This window comes from Aphelocoma coerulescens, chromosome 15, assembly GCF_041296385.1.
Source record: "Aphelocoma coerulescens isolate FSJ_1873_10779 chromosome 15, UR_Acoe_1.0, whole genome shotgun sequence".
Taxonomy (NCBI): Eukaryota; Metazoa; Chordata; class Aves; order Passeriformes; family Corvidae; genus Aphelocoma; species Aphelocoma coerulescens.
Genome location: NC_091029.1, coordinates 15,406,301 through 15,423,753, shown reverse-complemented (window position 1 = coordinate 15,423,753; position 17,453 = coordinate 15,406,301).

Genomic DNA, 17,453 nt, shown 5'->3' with positions numbered 1-17,453 from the left:
CCTAACCCTAACCCTAACCCTACCCTAACCCTAACCCTAACCCTAACCCTAACCCTAACCCTAACCCTAACCCTAACCCTAACCCTAACCCTAACCCTAACCCTAACCCTAACCCTAACCCTAACCCTAACCCTAACCCTAACCCTAACCCTAACCCTAACCCTAACCCTAACCCTAACCCTAACCCTAACCCTAACCCTAACCCTAACCCTAACCCTAACCCTAACCCTAACCCTAACCCTAACCCTAACCCCTAACCCTAACCCTAACCCTAACCCTAACCCTAACCCTAACCCTAACCCTAACCCTAACCCTAACCCTAACCCTAACCCTAACCCTAACCCTAACCCTAACCCTAACCCTAACCCTAACCCAACCCTAACCCCTAACCCTAACCCTAACCCTAACCCTAACCCTAACCCTAACCCTAACCCAAACCCTAACCCTAACCCTAACCCTAACCCTAACCCTAACCCTAACCCTAACCCTAACCCTAACCCTAACCCTAACCCTAACCCCTAACCCTAACCCTAACCCTAACCCTAACCCTAACCCTAACCCTAACCCTAACCCTAACCCTAACCCTAACCCTAACCCTAACCCTAACCCTAACCCTAACCCTAACCCTAACCCTAACCCTAACCCTAACCCTAACCCTAACCCTAACCCTAACCCTAACCCTAACCCTAACCCTAACCCTAACCCTAACCCTAACCCTAACCCTAACCCTAACCCTAACCCTAACCCTAACCCTAACCCTAACCCTAACCCTAACCCTAACCCTAACCCTAACCCTAACCCTAACCCTAACCCTAACCCTAACCCTAACCCTAACCCTAACCCTAACCCTAACCCTAACCCTAACCCTAACCCTAACCCTAACCCTAACCCTACCCTAACCCTAACCCTAACCCTAACCCTAACCCTAACCCTAACCCTAACCCTAACCCTAACCCTAACCCTAACCCTAACCCTAACCCTAACCCTAACCCTAACCCTAACCCTAACCCTAACCCTAACCCTAACCCTAACCCTAACCCTAACCCTAACCCTAACCCTAACCCTAACCCTAACCCTAACCCTAACCCTAACCCTAACCCTAACCCTAACCCTAACCCTAACCCTAACCCTAACCCTAACCCTAACCCTAACCCTAACCCTAACCCTAACCCTAACCCTAACCCTAACCCTAACCCTAACCCTAACCCTAACCCTAACCCTAACCCTAACCCTAACCCTAACCCTAACCCTAACCCTAACCCTAACCCTAACCCTAACCCTAACCCTAACCCTAACCCTAACCCTAACCCTAACCCTAACCCTAACCCTAACCCTAACCCTAACCCTAACCCTAACCCTAACCCTAACCCTAACCCTAACCCTAACCCTAACCCTAACCCTAACCCTAACCCTAACCCTAACCCTAACCCTAACCCTAACCCTAACCCTAACCCTAACCCTAACCCTAACCCTAACCCTAACCCTAACCCTAACCCTAACCCTAACCCTAACCCTAACCCTAACCCTAACCCTAACCCTAACCCTAACCCTAACCCTAACCCTAACCCTAACCCTAACCCTAACCCTAACCCTAACCCTAACCCTAACCCTAACCCTAACCCTAACCCTAACCCTAACCCTAACCCTAACCCTAACCCTAACCCTAACCCTAACCCTAACCCTAACCCTAACCCTAACCCTAACCCTAACCCTAACCCTAACCCTAACCCTAACCCTAACCCTAACCCTAACCCTAACCCTAACCCTAACCCTAACCCTAACCCTAACCCTAACCCTAACCCTAACCCTAACCCTAACCCTAACCCTAACCCTAACCCTAACCCTAACCCTAACCCTAACCCTAACCCTAACCCTAACCCTAACCCTAACCCTAACCCTAACCCTAACCCTAACCCTAACCCTAACCCTAACCCTAACCCTAACCCTAACCCTAACCCTAACCCTAACCCTAACCCTAACCCTAACCCTAACCCTAACCCTAACCCTAACCCTAACCCTAACCCTAACCCTAACCCTAACCCTAACCCTAACCCTAACCCTAACCCTAACCCTAACCCTAACCCTAACCCTAACCCTAACCCTAACCCTAACCCTAACCCTAACCCTAACCCTAACCCTAACCCTAACCCTAACCCTAACCCTAACCCTAACCCTAACCCTAACCCTAACCCTAACCCTAACCCTAACCCTAACCCTAACCCTAACCCTAACCCTAACCCTAACCCTAACCCTAACCCTAACCCTAACCCTAACCCTAACCCTAACCCTAACCCTAACCCTAACCCTAACCCTAACCCTAACCCTAACCCTAACCCTAACCCTAACCCTAACCCTAACCCTAACCCTAACCCTAACCCTAACCCTAACCCTAACCCTAACCCTAACCCTAACCCTAACCCTAACCCTAACCCTAACCCTAACCCTAACCCTAACCCTAACCCTAACCCTAACCCTAACCCTAACCCTAACCCTAACCCTAACCCTAACCCTAACCCTAACCCTAACCCTAACCCTAACCCTAACCCTAACCCTAACCCTAACCCTAACCCTAACCCTAACCCTAACCCTAACCCTAACCCTAACCCTAACCCTAACCCTAACCCTAACCCTAACCCTAACCCTAACCCTAACCCTAACCCTAACCCTAACCCTAACCCTAACCCTAACCCTAACCCTAACCCTAACCCTAACCCTAACCCTAACCCTAACCCTAACCCTAACCCTAACCCTAACCCTAACCCTAACCCTAACCCTAACCCTAACCCTAACCCTAACCCTAACCCTAACCCTAACCCTAACCCTAACCCTAACCCTAACCCTAACCCTAACCCTAACCCTAACCCTAACCCTAACCCTAACCCTAACCCTAACCCTAACCCTAACCCTAACCCTAACCCTAACCCTAACCCTAACCCTAACCCTAACCCTAACCCTAACCCTAACCCTAACCCTAACCCTAACCCTAACCCTAACCCTAACCCTAACCCTAACCCTAACCCTAACCCTAACCCTAACCCTAACCCTAACCCTAACCCTAACCCTAACCCTAACCCTAACCCTAACCCTAACCCTAACCCTAACCCTAACCCTAACCCTAACCCTAACCCTAACCCTAACCCTAACCCTAACCCTAACCCTAACCCTAACCCTAACCCTAACCCTAACCCTAACCCTAACCCTAACCCTAACCCTAACCCTAACCCTAACCCTAACCCTAACCCTAACCCTAACCCTAACCCTAACCCTAACCCTAACCCTAACCCTAACCCTAACCCTAACCCTAACCCTAACCCTAACCCTAACCCTAACCCTAACCCTAACCCTAACCCTAACCCTAACCCTAACCCTAACCCTAACCCTAACCCTAACCCTAACCCTAACCCTAACCCTAACCCTAACCCTAACCCTAACCCTAACCCTAACCCTAACCCTAACCCTAACCCTAACCCTAACCCTAACCCTAACCCTAACCCTAACCCTAACCCTAACCCTAACCCTAACCCTAACCCTAACCCTAACCCTAACCCTAACCCTAACCCTAACCCTAACCCTAACCCTAACCCTAACCCTAACCCTAACCCTAACCCTAACCCTAACCCTAACCCTAACCCTAACCCTAACCCTAACCCTAACCCTAACCCTAACCCTAACCCTAACCCTAACCCTAACCCTAACCCTAACCCTAACCCTAACCCTAACCCTAACCCTAACCCTAACCCTAACCCTAACCCTAACCCTAACCCTAACCCTAACCCTAACCCTAACCCTAACCCTAACCCTAACCCTAACCCTAACCCTAACCCTAACCCTAACCCTAACCCTAACCCTAACCCTAACCCTAACCCTAACCCTAACCCTAACCCTAACCCTAACCCTAACCCTAACCCTAACCCTAACCCTAACCCTAACCCTAACCCTAACCCTAACCCTAACCCTAACCCTAACCCTAACCCTAACCCTAACCCTAACCCTAACCCTAACCCTAACCCTAACCCTAACCCTAACCCTAACCCTAACCCTAACCCTAACCCTAACCCTAACCCTAACCCTAACCCTAACCCTAACCCTAACCCTAACCCTAACCCTAACCCTAACCCTAACCCTAACCCTAACCCTAACCCTAACCCTAACCCTAACCCTAACCCTAACCCTAACCCTAACCCTAACCCTAACCCTAACCCTAACCCTAACCCTAACCCTAACCCTAACCCTAACCCTAACCCTAACCCTAACCCTAACCCTAACCCTAACCCTAACCCTAACCCTAACCCTAACCCTAACCCTAACCCTAACCCTAACCCTAACCCTAACCCTAACCCTAACCCTAACCCTAACCCTAACCCTAACCCTAACCCTAACCCTAACCCTAACCCTAACCCTAACCCTAACCCTAACCCTAACCCTAACCCTAACCCTAACCCTAACCCTAACCCTAACCCTAACCCTAACCCTAACCCTAACCCTAACCCTAACCCTAACCCTAACCCTAACCCTAACCCTAACCCTAACCCTAACCCTAACCCTAACCCTAACCCTAACCCTAACCCTAACCCTAACCCTAACCCTAACCCTAACCCTAACCCTAACCCTAACCCTAACCCTAACCCTAACCCTAACCCTAACCCTAACCCTAACCCTAACCCTAACCCTAACCCTAACCCTAACCCTAACCCTAACCCTAACCCTAACCCTAACCCTAACCCTAACCCTAACCCTAACCCTAACCCTAACCCTAACCCTAACCCTAACCCTAACCCTAACCCTAACCCTAACCCTAACCCTAACCCTAACCCTAACCCTAACCCTAACCCTAACCCTAACCCTAACCCTAACCCTAACCCTAACCCTAACCCTAACCCTAACCCTAACCCTAACCCTAACCCTAACCCTAACCCTAACCCTAACCCTAACCCTAACCCTAACCCTAACCCTAACCCTAACCCTAACCCTAACCCTAACCCTAACCCTAACCCTAACCCTAACCCTAACCCTAACCCTAACCCTAACCCTAACCCTAACCCTAACCCTAACCCTAACCCTAACCCTAACCCTAACCCTAACCCTAACCCTAACCCTAACCCTAACCCTAACCCTAACCCTAACCCTAACCCTAACCCTAACCCTAACCCTAACCCTAACCCTAACCCTAACCCTAACCCTAACCCTAACCCTAACCCTAACCCTAACCCTAACCCTAACCCTAACCCTAACCCTAACCCTAACCCTAACCCTAACCCTAACCCTAACCCTAACCCTAACCCTAACCCTAACCCTAACCCTAACCCTAACCCTAACCCTAACCCTAACCCTAACCCTAACCCTAACCCTAACCCTAACCCTAACCCTAACCCTAACCCTAACCCTAACCCTAACCCTAACCCTAACCCTAACCCTAACCCTAACCCTAACCCTAACCCTAACCCTAACCCTAACCCTAACCCTAACCCTAACCCTAACCCTAACCCTAACCCTAACCCTAACCCTAACCCTAACCCTAACCCTAACCCTAACCCTAACCCTAACCCTAACCCTAACCCTAACCCTAACCCTAACCCTAACCCTAACCCTAACCCTAACCCTAACCCTAACCCTAACCCTAACCCTAACCCTAACCCTAACCCTAACCCTAACCCTAACCCTAACCCTAACCCTAACCCTAACCCTAACCCTAACCCTAACCCTAACCCTAACCCTAACCCTAACCCTAACCCTAACCCTAACCCTAACCCTAACCCTAACCCTAACCCTAACCCTAACCCTAACCCTAACCCTAACCCTAACCCTAACCCTAACCCTAACCCTAACCCTAACCCTAACCCTAACCCTAACCCTAACCCTAACCCTAACCCTAACCCTAACCCTAACCCTAACCCTAACCCTAACCCTAACCCTAACCCTAACCCTAACCCTAACCCTAACCCTAACCCTAACCCTAACCCTAACCCTAACCCTAACCCTAACCCTAACCCTAACCCTAACCCTAACCCTAACCCTAACCCTAACCCTAACCCTAACCCTAACCCTAACCCTAACCCTAACCCTAACCCTAACCCTAACCCTAACCCTAACCCTAACCCTAACCCTAACCCTAACCCTAACCCTAACCCTAACCCTAACCCTAACCCTAACCCTAACCCTAACCCTAACCCTAACCCTAACCCTAACCCTAACCCTAACCCTAACCCTAACCCTAACCCTAACCCTAACCCTAACCCTAACCCTAACCCTAACCCTAACCCTAACCCTAACCCTAACCCTAACCCTAACCCTAACCCTAACCCTAACCCTAACCCTAACCCTAACCCTAACCCTAACCCTAACCCTAACCCTAACCCTAACCCTAACCCTAACCCTAACCCTAACCCTAACCCTAACCCTAACCCTAACCCTAACCCTAACCCTAACCCTAACCCTAACCCTAACCCTAACCCTAACCCTAACCCTAACCCTAACCCTAACCCTAACCCTAACCCTAACCCTAACCCTAACCCTAACCCTAACCCTAACCCTAACCCTAACCCTAACCCTAACCCTAACCCTAACCCTAACCCTAACCCTAACCCTAACCCTAACCCTAACCCTAACCCTAACCCTAACCCTAACCCTAACCCTAACCCTAACCCTAACCCTAACCCTAACCCTAACCCTAACCCTAACCCTAACCCTAACCCTAACCCTAACCCTAACCCTAACCCTAACCCTAACCCTAACCCTAACCCTAACCCTAACCCTAACCCTAACCCTAACCCTAACCCTAACCCTAACCCTAACCCTAACCCTAACCCTAACCCTAACCCTAACCCTAACCCTAACCCTAACCCTAACCCTAACCCTAACCCTAACCCTAACCCTAACCCTAACCCTAACCCTAACCCTAACCCTAACCCTAACCCTAACCCTAACCCTAACCCTAACCCTAACCCTAACCCTAACCCTAACCCTAACCCTAACCCTAACCCTAACCCTAACCCTAACCCTAACCCTAACCCTAACCCTAACCCTAACCCTAACCCTAACCCTAACCCTAACCCTAACCCTAACCCTAACCCTAACCCTAACCCTAACCCTAACCCTAACCCTAACCCTAACCCTAACCCTAACCCTAACCCTAACCCTAACCCTAACCCTAACCCTAACCCTAACCCTAACCCTAACCCTAACCCTAACCCTAACCCTAACCCTAACCCTAACCCTAACCCTAACCCTAACCCTAACCCTAACCCTAACCCTAACCCTAACCCTAACCCTAACCCTAACCCTAACCCTAACCCTAACCCTAACCCTAACCCTAACCCTAACCCTAACCCTAACCCTAACCCTAACCCTAACCCTAACCCTAACCCTAACCCTAACCCCTAACCCTAACCCTAACCCTAACCCCTAACCCCTAACCCCTAACCCTAACCCTAACCCTAACCCTAACCCTAACCCTAACCCTAACCCTAACCCTTAGCCCCGCCCACGCCCTGTTTAGCCACGCCCATTTCCTCTTTAGCCCCGCCTCCTCCCGGTACTGCCGACCCAAATTCCCCCCAAAAACGCCCAAAACCCCGAAAATTCAAAAAAAAAACCCCCCAGAGACCCCCAAAAATCCCCTTAAAGACCCAAAATTCCCAAATAAAAGCCCCAAACCCCCTAAACCTCTTTAGGACCCCTGCAAAGCCACCCCTTAGCCCCGCCCACTACCCCTTTAGCCCCGCCCATTTCCCCTTTAGCCCCGCCCCCTCCCGGCCCTGCCGACCCAAATTCCCCCCCAAAAACCCCCCAAAACCCCCAAAATTCAAAAAAAACACCCCCCAGAGACCCCCAAAAATCCCCTTAAAGGCCCAAAATTCCCAAATAAAAGCCCCAAACCCCCTAAACCTCTTTAGGACACCTGCAAAGCCACCCCTTAGCCCCACCCACTCCCCCTTTAGCCCCGCCCATTTCCTCTTTAGCCCCGCCCCCTCCCGGCCCTGCCGACCCAAATTCCCCCCCCAAAAACCGCCAAAACCCCCAAAATTCCAAAAAAAACCCCCCCAGAGACCCCCAAAAACCCTTTAAAGACCCAAAATTCCCAAATAAAAGCTAACCTTACCTAACCCTAACCCTAACCGTAACCCTAACCCTAACCCTAACCCTTAGCCCCGCCCACTCCCCCTCTAGCCCCGCCCATTTCCCCTTTAGCCCCGCCCCCTCCCGGCCCTGCCGACCCAAATTCCCCCCCAAAAACCCCCAAAACCCCCAAAATTCCAAAAAAAAACCCCCCAGAGACCCCCAAAAATCCCCTTAAAGACCCAAAATTCCCAAATAAAAGCCCCAAACCCCCTAAACCTCTTTAGGACCCCTGCAAAGCCACCCCTTAGCCCTGCCCACTCCCCCTCTAGCCCCGCCCATTTCCCCTTTAGCCCCGCCCCCTCCCGGCCCTGCCGACCCAAATTCCCCCCAAAAAACCCCCAAAACCCCCAAAATTCAAAAAAAAACCCCCGCAGAGACTCCCAAAAATCCCCTTAAAGACCCAAAATTCCCAAATAAAAGCCCCAAACCCCCTAAATCTCCTCAGGACACCTGCAAAGGAACCCCTTAGCCCCGCCCATGCCCTGTTTAGCCCCGCCCATTTCCCCTTTAGCCCCGCCCCCTCCCGGCACTGCCGACCCAAATTCCCCCCCAAAATCCTCCAAAATTCAAAAAAAAAAACCCCCAGAGACCCCCAAAAATCCCCTTAAAGACCCAAAATTCCCAAATAAAAGCCCCAAACCCCCTAAACCTCTTTAGGACCCCTGCAAAGCCACCCCTTAGCCCCGCCCACTCCCCCTCTAGCCCCGCCCATTTCCCCTTTAGCCCCGCCCCTCCTGGCCCTGCCGACCCAAATTGCCCCCCAAAAACCCCCCAAAACCCCCAAAATTCCAAAAAAAAACCCCCCAGCGCCCCCCAAAAATCCCCTTAAAGACCCAAAATTCCCAAATAAAAGCTAACCCTACCTAACCCTAACCCTAACCCTAACCCTTAACTCCACCCAGTCCCCCTTTAGCCCCGCCCATTTCCCCTTTAGCCCCGCCCCCTCCCGGCCCTGCCGACCCAAATTCCCCCCCCCAAAACCCCCAAAACCCCCAAAATTCCAAAAAAAACCCCCCTAGAGACCCCCAAAAATCCCCTTAAAGACCCAAAATTCCCAAATAAAAGCCCCAAACCCCATAAATCTCCTCAGGACCCCTGCAAAGCCACCCCTTAGCCCCGCCCACTCCCCCTTTAGCCCCGCCCATTTCCCCTTTAGCCCCGCCCCCTCCCGACCCTGCCGACCCAAACTCCCCCACCAAAAACCCCCAAAAACCCTAAAAATCCCCCCCCAAAAGCACCCCTGGGGGCGGGGCCACGGCTGGGCCACGCCCATTTTGCCACAAGCCCCGCCCACATGTCCCGTTGGCCCCGCCCACCTGTAATCAAGCCCCGCCCATACCTGCCCAAGCCATGCCCTCGCGTCCATTTAGCCCTGCCCACACCGGCCTTAGCCACGCCCACATCGCACAAAACCCGCCCAACCCGCCCCTTAGCCACGCCCACACCCGTCTAGGCCACGCCCATTCGGTGCCTAAGCCCCGCCCACTCCTGACCAAAACCACGCCCACCTCGCGCCTAAGCCACGCCCACTCCGCCCAAGCCACGCCCACTCCGCCCCTTTTGCCGCCCACAAAACACGCCCACTCTGTTCCTAAGCCCCGCCCACCCCATGAAGCCCCCCCCATATCGCCCGAAGCCAGCCTTACCCTACCTAAGCCCCCCCCACAGGCCCCTTGAGCCCCACCCAGCCGCCATAAGCCACGCCCATTGCCCACTGAGGCCCCGCCCACCCCTGCCCAAGCCACGCCCGTGCTGCCTGAAGCCACGCCCACTCTGCACCTAAGCCACGCCCAAAAAGGGGCAAAACCAGCCCAGAACTGCTGATGAACACTGGGGGAGGGGATGGGAAGTTAAAAACACCAAAAAAACCCAAAATAACTCCCCAAACCCCCCCCCCCAAAACCCCCAAGAATACCCATCAAATAAACGTCCAGAAATACCCCCAAAACAACCCAAAAAAACACCCCAAAAACGGGCAGAACCAGCCCAAAATGGCGGACGGACACTGAGGGAGGGGCTGAGGGATGGGCCTGGTGTCAAAAAAAAAACCAAAAACCCCAGAAAACCCCCCCAAAAACCCCAAAAATACCCATCAAATAAACCCCCTAAAAAATACCCCCAAAATAAGCCAAAAAAACACTGTGAAACAACCCCAAAGATACCAAAAAAAAAACCCCAAAAATACCCCAAAAAAACTCCCCAAAACTCCCCAAGTAAAAACCAAAATACCCCAAAAATACCCCCATAAAAACACCCCCAAAAACGCCCCCAAAAATCCCCCCCCATAAAAACCCCAAATAAACCCCCCAAAAAAATCCCCCAATGCCCCTGAAAAACCTCCAAAAATCACCCAAAAAGACACACAAAAATGGGCAAAACCAGCCCAAAATGGCGGACGGACACTCGGGGATGGGCCGCTGACAAAAAAAACTCCAAAAAAATCTCCCCAAAAAACACCCAAAAAAACCCCAAAAATACTCCGAAAATACCCCCCGAATAAACCCCCCCAAATAACCCCAAAATAACCCCAAAAAACTCCCCCCAAAAACCAAAAAAATTACCCCCAAAATAACTCAAAAATACCCCCCAAAAAAACCCAAAGAAACCCAAAAAACCACCCCAAAAACGGGCAAAAGCAGACACTGAGGGAGGGGCCGAGGATCTCTGTGTAACCAGTCAAACAAACAGCAATGACTGTGACAGGAACAGCAAACAATCCCAAACCCAGTCCCGGCCTTCTCGGCTGTCGGGCCCTTTCCCCTCGGGTGCAGTTCCGCTCGCAGCCGGCAGGGGCGCTGGCGGCTCCCGGTGAGCAGGGCAGGTGCGATGGTTCCCCCGCGGCTGCAGGGGGCGCTCCGGAGCGAGCTCGGGGAGCACGCGGTAATGGCGGCTTGGCCGAGACAGGGAGGGATGGAAGAAAAGCTTCACAAACCCCCTGGGCAGCCGATGCCGGTGTCCGGCCGGACCTCGGGAACAGCAGGGACGGGCACAGATCCCGGGGGGCAGACGAGATGTATCGAGCTCCGGGGCGGCAGCGAGGTCTTGGCAGGCAGGGCGTGCGGGGCTACAGAGCAGCGAAGGCTCGAAGCGACCGCAGGGGCAGGGCGGCCGCAGCCCAGCTCCCAGCGGGACAGGGAAAGGCAGGCTTAGGAATCCCGGGGTTTCTCCCTGAGGCACCCGAGCAGATGGTGAAAAGGTCCCTCTTTTAGTAAGGTGGGGTGTTAGGGTCCCAGTGCAACAGCCGCTCCAGCGAGCAAGCTCCACTCACGGTAGAAGGAAGGCAGCCGAAAAAGCAGAAGCCTGCAGTGCTGACGACTTCCTTCCACCATGATGGCAGTAGTCTCTCTCGTTAGAACGCTGCTAACAACAGCCCACAAGCCCAGGTGAAAGAGAGTAGCCCGTTGGCCCTCTCCTTCTATGGCCAAGTCTTTTGTTTCTCCCACGGACCCAGCAATTTGTTGCCCTGGCAACCATATATGGGAAAGATTGCTCAAGAGAAAAAGGAAAACAGAAGGGGAACTCCCAAAACCCCAACACTGGTATATTGAAACTAGGACTTAGCTGGACTCCCCAGAGCTCACATTAATAGAATGGTTTTGAATTTCCTTTCATCTGCATGGCAATACACTGGGAAAGAAATATTTTCGTGAGTAAAGCGCAGTTTTCTGGCTAGGCTGCCAAGCGATTGTGCCACATGAAAGCGGGAAAAGTGTTGCATACGCTGCAGCTCACTACAGCCTTTCAACAATTTGCTTTTTGGTGTGCTGGTCTAGGAGATTAATCCCTCTGGTTTGCTGAAAGCTATCGCCAGGGGTTGAGTGAGAGCTCAATCTATGCTGCGTTCCCACTTTTTGCAGTTTACAGACGTAATAGTGTAAAACAATGCCACCGAACTACTTGCTTATAGCCTTCCTTATAATGAGTTATGCAACTGAAGTTGAAAGTTAAGATAGTTTACAGCACAGACTGTAAAATAATAATAATAATAATAATAATAATAATAATAATAATAATAATAATAATAATAATAATAATAGTAATATTCCATTGAAATTATTCCTGTTAGCAACTGTCCTGCTGTGGAATAGATCTTGAATATTTAAAGGTCAATAACAGCTTGCTCGGTCTCTACCAAATAAAACAACCCGGCTTTGCTTTACACAAAACACACAGTCAAGGTGGAATGAATCCCTTGAGATCAAGATTTCCAGCTTCAAAGGATAAGTAAACTCCAGGCTTGAGTTCTAAGTATTTCAGTTAAAATTCTGCTAAATCAAAAGTAAGACAACCTCTAGTTCATAATAGGACGAATTCTGCCTTTTAAAACACTTTACAGAAAAATGGCTATATTAAAGAGGAAAGCACTCTCATTTTTTTTTTATATACTGCTTCCTCATGATGTACCCAGGATAAGATGAAATCGTTGAAGGACAGCATGTTAGAAGCTATTGTAGCACAGCTGACAACCCCAGCTAGTCCCCAGGAGTTCACCTGTGCTGGGAAAGGCTGAAATGTCACATCCATGCTGGGCTGTTCAGCACCGTCCAGGGATGAGACCCCGGTACCCAGCAGTGCTGGCTGCTGCCATAGCCTGGGGTTTAGAGGTCTCAGCCCAAGGGAGAAGGTTGCCATTTATAGTTGGGAAGGCTGGAAACAGGCTTTTAATAGGAGCACTCTGCAACTTGGTTTAGCATTCAACAACGTTTTAAGAGTTTATGATGATGTTTCTTTTCTGTAGCTCAGCTGGGCCAGAACTTAGAGCCCAGCCCTGCAGTTGTGGATAAGTAAATGAGAGGATCCCCAGAGGAACGGCCGTATAGCATCCTAAAACCTCTGCCTCTAAATTTCAAATTTGGAATTGTCCCCACTAGACATAATACATGCCAAGTAATTTAATCCAGTTTGGTGTTTGTAGGCAGATAGTGCATATATTTCAAATAATTCTACATTCTTTTCTTGAAATCCTGGATTTCATGTGAATTTTAGCCTGGAGATTAAGGAAGCTCCTCTCAGAAGTAATGGGTGAGTGCAGCATCTATGTAACTAGGTCACAGTGTACTTAGGCATATTTCGTTGTCTGTTCTTGTGTTCTTCCCACTTCGGTGGCACAATAAATAAAAGAGGGAACTAAGTTGGATTTAGCTCCTCTCAAAGGATGGCAGAAGAAATTTAATAGTGGAGGTTTTTTGCTGCATTTTCTAACAATGTTTGTGATATGTTTTCTTTCATTTTGCATTTTTATAAGCAAAGTGCAGGAATTAAATGCTTCCCTCGCTTTTCATCAGACCATGATCAACAGGGAAATTCAAAGGATTCAAGATGATGATCCAGAAAGAGAAAGAAATTGCATTTCTTTCCTTTCCCCACAGAGTGTCTCCATTTCACCATTCGTTGCTCAACAGACAACCACCTCTGAGTAGGCAGAAGTCCATCTTGCAGAGAAACCTACAACGGTTTCTTAAACATGTATTTGTCCCTTTCTGAAATGTATTATATGGCAGTTAACATGGCGAACAGAAAGTTCCCTTTTACTTATCATAGAGGTTGTCTCTATCTCGGTGACTTGAAGATAAAATGAGGCTTTTTAATGCATACACACACACACACACACACACACACACTGGATTTCTTGTGAAAACTTTTGTTCTTTGGTGTATATACAGATGTAAATACAGTAATTAAACTTAAGTTCCTAGACAATCAATATAATCTTTGTATTTTAATTGTTTAGGTACTAATTAATTTTTATATATAGGATATAGAATTTTATAGTTTAAAACTATTGGAAAATTGTAGGTTTTAACACTATATGTCATGTGTTGTTGGCAAGAGTATCTGAGTGCATTGAAGCTGCTTTTTTCTTTTATACTTGAGCATATATTTGTTTTAGATGTAAGCTGAAAAAATTAATGTGCAATCGAAAAAAATTAATTAGTCTCACTAGGTTTAATAACTAAGAGTTTGCTTTGAACTTTAAAAATTTTGTTCCAGTATAGATATGACACCAGAGTGCCTTTTGTACATCTGAGACATTTTTTTTATCAGTTCACTAATAACATGTCTTGCAAAGCTTAGAAAAATGTGCTTCATCAGCCAATGATTTGCAAGACAAAGGCATGATCGTTCTCAGACTTCTGTCACATGGAAGAAAATTAATGCTATGGGCTACAGAAAAAAAATCTTACATTCTTTCAGGGATCAAGTCATGAACCAATATATTTTGCAGTTTTTTCCTACAAACAGTTTTGTAATCATTTCAGGTTGAAGTTGAAACATGAATAAACGATCAGTTAGATTTTGTTTTGTACTTTTTATGATGTGGCTGAGTGGCCAGTGCAGAAGTTTAGACAGTCCTAATTTTTGCTGATTAAAAGCAGAAACGTGGGATGGTGAGGCCTGATTTACATCATCAGGACAGATGTAGTGTTCAGCGGCAGGCAGAGCAGTTTGCACTGGAAAGGCTTCAATGACTTGTGCTCAAACCATTTCAGTTTCAGTTACAGCCCCTCAGATCGCGGGAGATGCTCTATGCTCTCCATCTGACAGACCCAGAAGGGACCCGTTTGACACACCTTCCCAGAGTACTATCAGCTGCATAACCAGCCAGGCTACAAAGGCATAAAAAGCACATCTCGGTGTAACTTATAAACGTGCACATGTTCAGTTTTACTACCGACAAAAAGAGGTGGTGAGGAGGAGAACAAATGAGTCTGGAGGAGATGTGTAACTCCAGCAGAACAACAAACCCAGATTTTTAGTGGTGTCTCAGGCCTGACACAAACTCCCTCCAGCCTTGATAAACAGTGGTGCTGTGAAACATGTACAAGGTTATAGAATTAGCGCTTAAATTTGTATAACGTGAAAGAAGGCCTTTTAGAAAAACGAATTATTGGGGTTTTTTCCCTCATAGCAAGTGGGGGAATCAAATCTACTGATGCTAGAATACTGTTACAAGTTAAGACTACTGCAATCCAAATTTCCTTAAATGTGTCCCTTTTTTCCAGCTCTGCACTTTCTACCCAGGTGGGAGAGACTGTTGGCAGCTTGATTTGTGTGTCCATATGCCAGGAAACCTGCCCAGGTGCTCCCAGATGCTGGACCTTGGCACTGCCCGTCTGCAGGAGCCTGCTGGTCTCCCAGGTCCATGTCGATCGCACAGGGGTTGATTTCTCTCTGCCTGTGTGGGAAATCTTCTGCAACAAGCTGGTAAATCAGAGTAAAGCTCTGTGTGTATTTTCGAACATACGTAGCTTACATGAGAGAAAAACATCTGTATTTTCCCCTGGTACTGGAACTGGCAGAGTTACACAGTTTAGCAAACTTCTGGCTTTTTTTCTTCTGATGTCATGCTTTCTTTTTTCTTTCCTGATTTTATTTCTCTGAGATAGTATCTTGGCCCCCATAAAATCAAACAGAACAAAGCTTTCACTTTTTCCTTTTCTGAATTCCTTAAACATCAGTAAAGTTCTCTAAGGTGTTTATATTTCTTCCACTAGCACATTTGCATACATTCTTATGTTGTCAAAATGGGCTTCTATGCTGTGCTACTCTCTGCTCCTGAGATAGGCAGTAGATACATGTGAAATAATGCTATAAAAATCTGTTATGGTTCCAAGTCTCATTGATATTTCTCCCCTAAAACTGTTAGGCAGCATTGAATGTTCAGATGCTATGACAACTATTAGTAAAAAAAACTTCCTTTGCCCTCTGGTATTTTGCACAGAGAGACTCTTTCAGTAGCCTTCTTTTTAACCTGAATTCAGAAGGACAAGAACTTAGAAGTTATCAAACCAGCTCCTCTATACTTAATGAGTCACATAGTTGAAGTTACTGTTATCTCACCAAAGCCACCCTTTTCAGTTAGGATGAGTTATACTGAACAACAGTATTTGTTCACAACTGAGTACTGTGGCAGGGAGGAAGAGCTTTCTGTGTGGTTGGTTACTGTTAAAAAGAAGGAAATCATTTCAGAATGACAGAATCATTACAGTTCAAAAGGACTTTGGAGGTCTTGACTTTGAGTCCAGCCTTAAGCACAAAGCAAGTTTAATGCCAAACTTGGGCCGGGCTGTTCTGGGTTTTGCCCAGCTGGAAGCTCATTTCAAATTATGGGTCTAATTTTTCTGTCACAGTCTTCTGTGAAGAGCTTTCTCTCTTTTCTTGGTAACTTCCACTTAGGTGTTGGAAGGTTGCAAACTAGCTACCCCTAAGCCTTCTTAATTAATGCCAGCTTTTGAGAGGAAGAAATGTTGGAGTAATTTTAAGGACAACCAATGAATGGTGAGGCTTATTGGGCGGTGAATAGTGTGTCATAATGAGAACTTCTGTAGATTTTTGGGGAGTATTTGGGATGCTGGTATAACAGGCACTTGAGCCAGTGAATTAGTTCCTTCCACACACCACATCAGCTATTTTCAGTGAGTTTAGAAGTGTAAAGTCAGCCCAACAGGATTCTCACAGACTGCTCACAAAAGACCTGAGCCAGTTAAAAGCTGAATTTGGATGAACAGCAAAACTGACATAATTTTTTGCAACCCGAGCACCGGGTTAACTCTAAATTCCCAGCTCACATTTCTGATGCAGACAATCTCCCTGCAGGAACCTTTATAGGCTCAGTGACATCAATCTGTGCATCCATAATTACAGTCTATGTGCCATTACACAGCAGCCATGCATGAAGCTCGTGCAGCCCTGGGAGAATCAGTTGGGCCTGCAGCAAGCTCTGTCACAGAAAAGGCAAATCTCTTCACAGATAAGGCACCACATCTTCCTCCAAATATAGACAAGCTCACACCCACCTTGCTAATAACAGACTCCTCTTCAGTAAGATTACACAAAATCAAGCAGCACATTCCATGAGAATATTGGTGGTGCGCTGTACTTGGAGGTACACACATCTGGGATCACTGCAAAGTAAGACAAATAAAACCGGTGTCTAGGGAAGGGCAGAAATCAACATGAATTTAATTACTTTCTCCACTTTACTTTTGCATTTTGCATGTCTAACTAAATAATAGTCATACTAATATCTTAACGTTTACGTGAATGTAACTTTTTCCCATCAGAAATGTGCCAAATGCCACCTCCAATCTGAAATCAAGAAACCGGGGGGCTGGCCCATGGAAAAGGGCCAGAGTTCGTGTCCAGGTGCCGAACATCCTGCCGTAACCATTTCGTGGCAAGCACTGATGTTGCTCAGAACATACAGCAAGATCTCTCATTCTCACTAAAAATCTCAATTTAATGTAATGTACAGGTGGGTTTTTAAACTCAAATTTATGAAGTAACTTGATGTATTATAAAAAAAGGTAAATGATACTGAATGTGGATTTTTA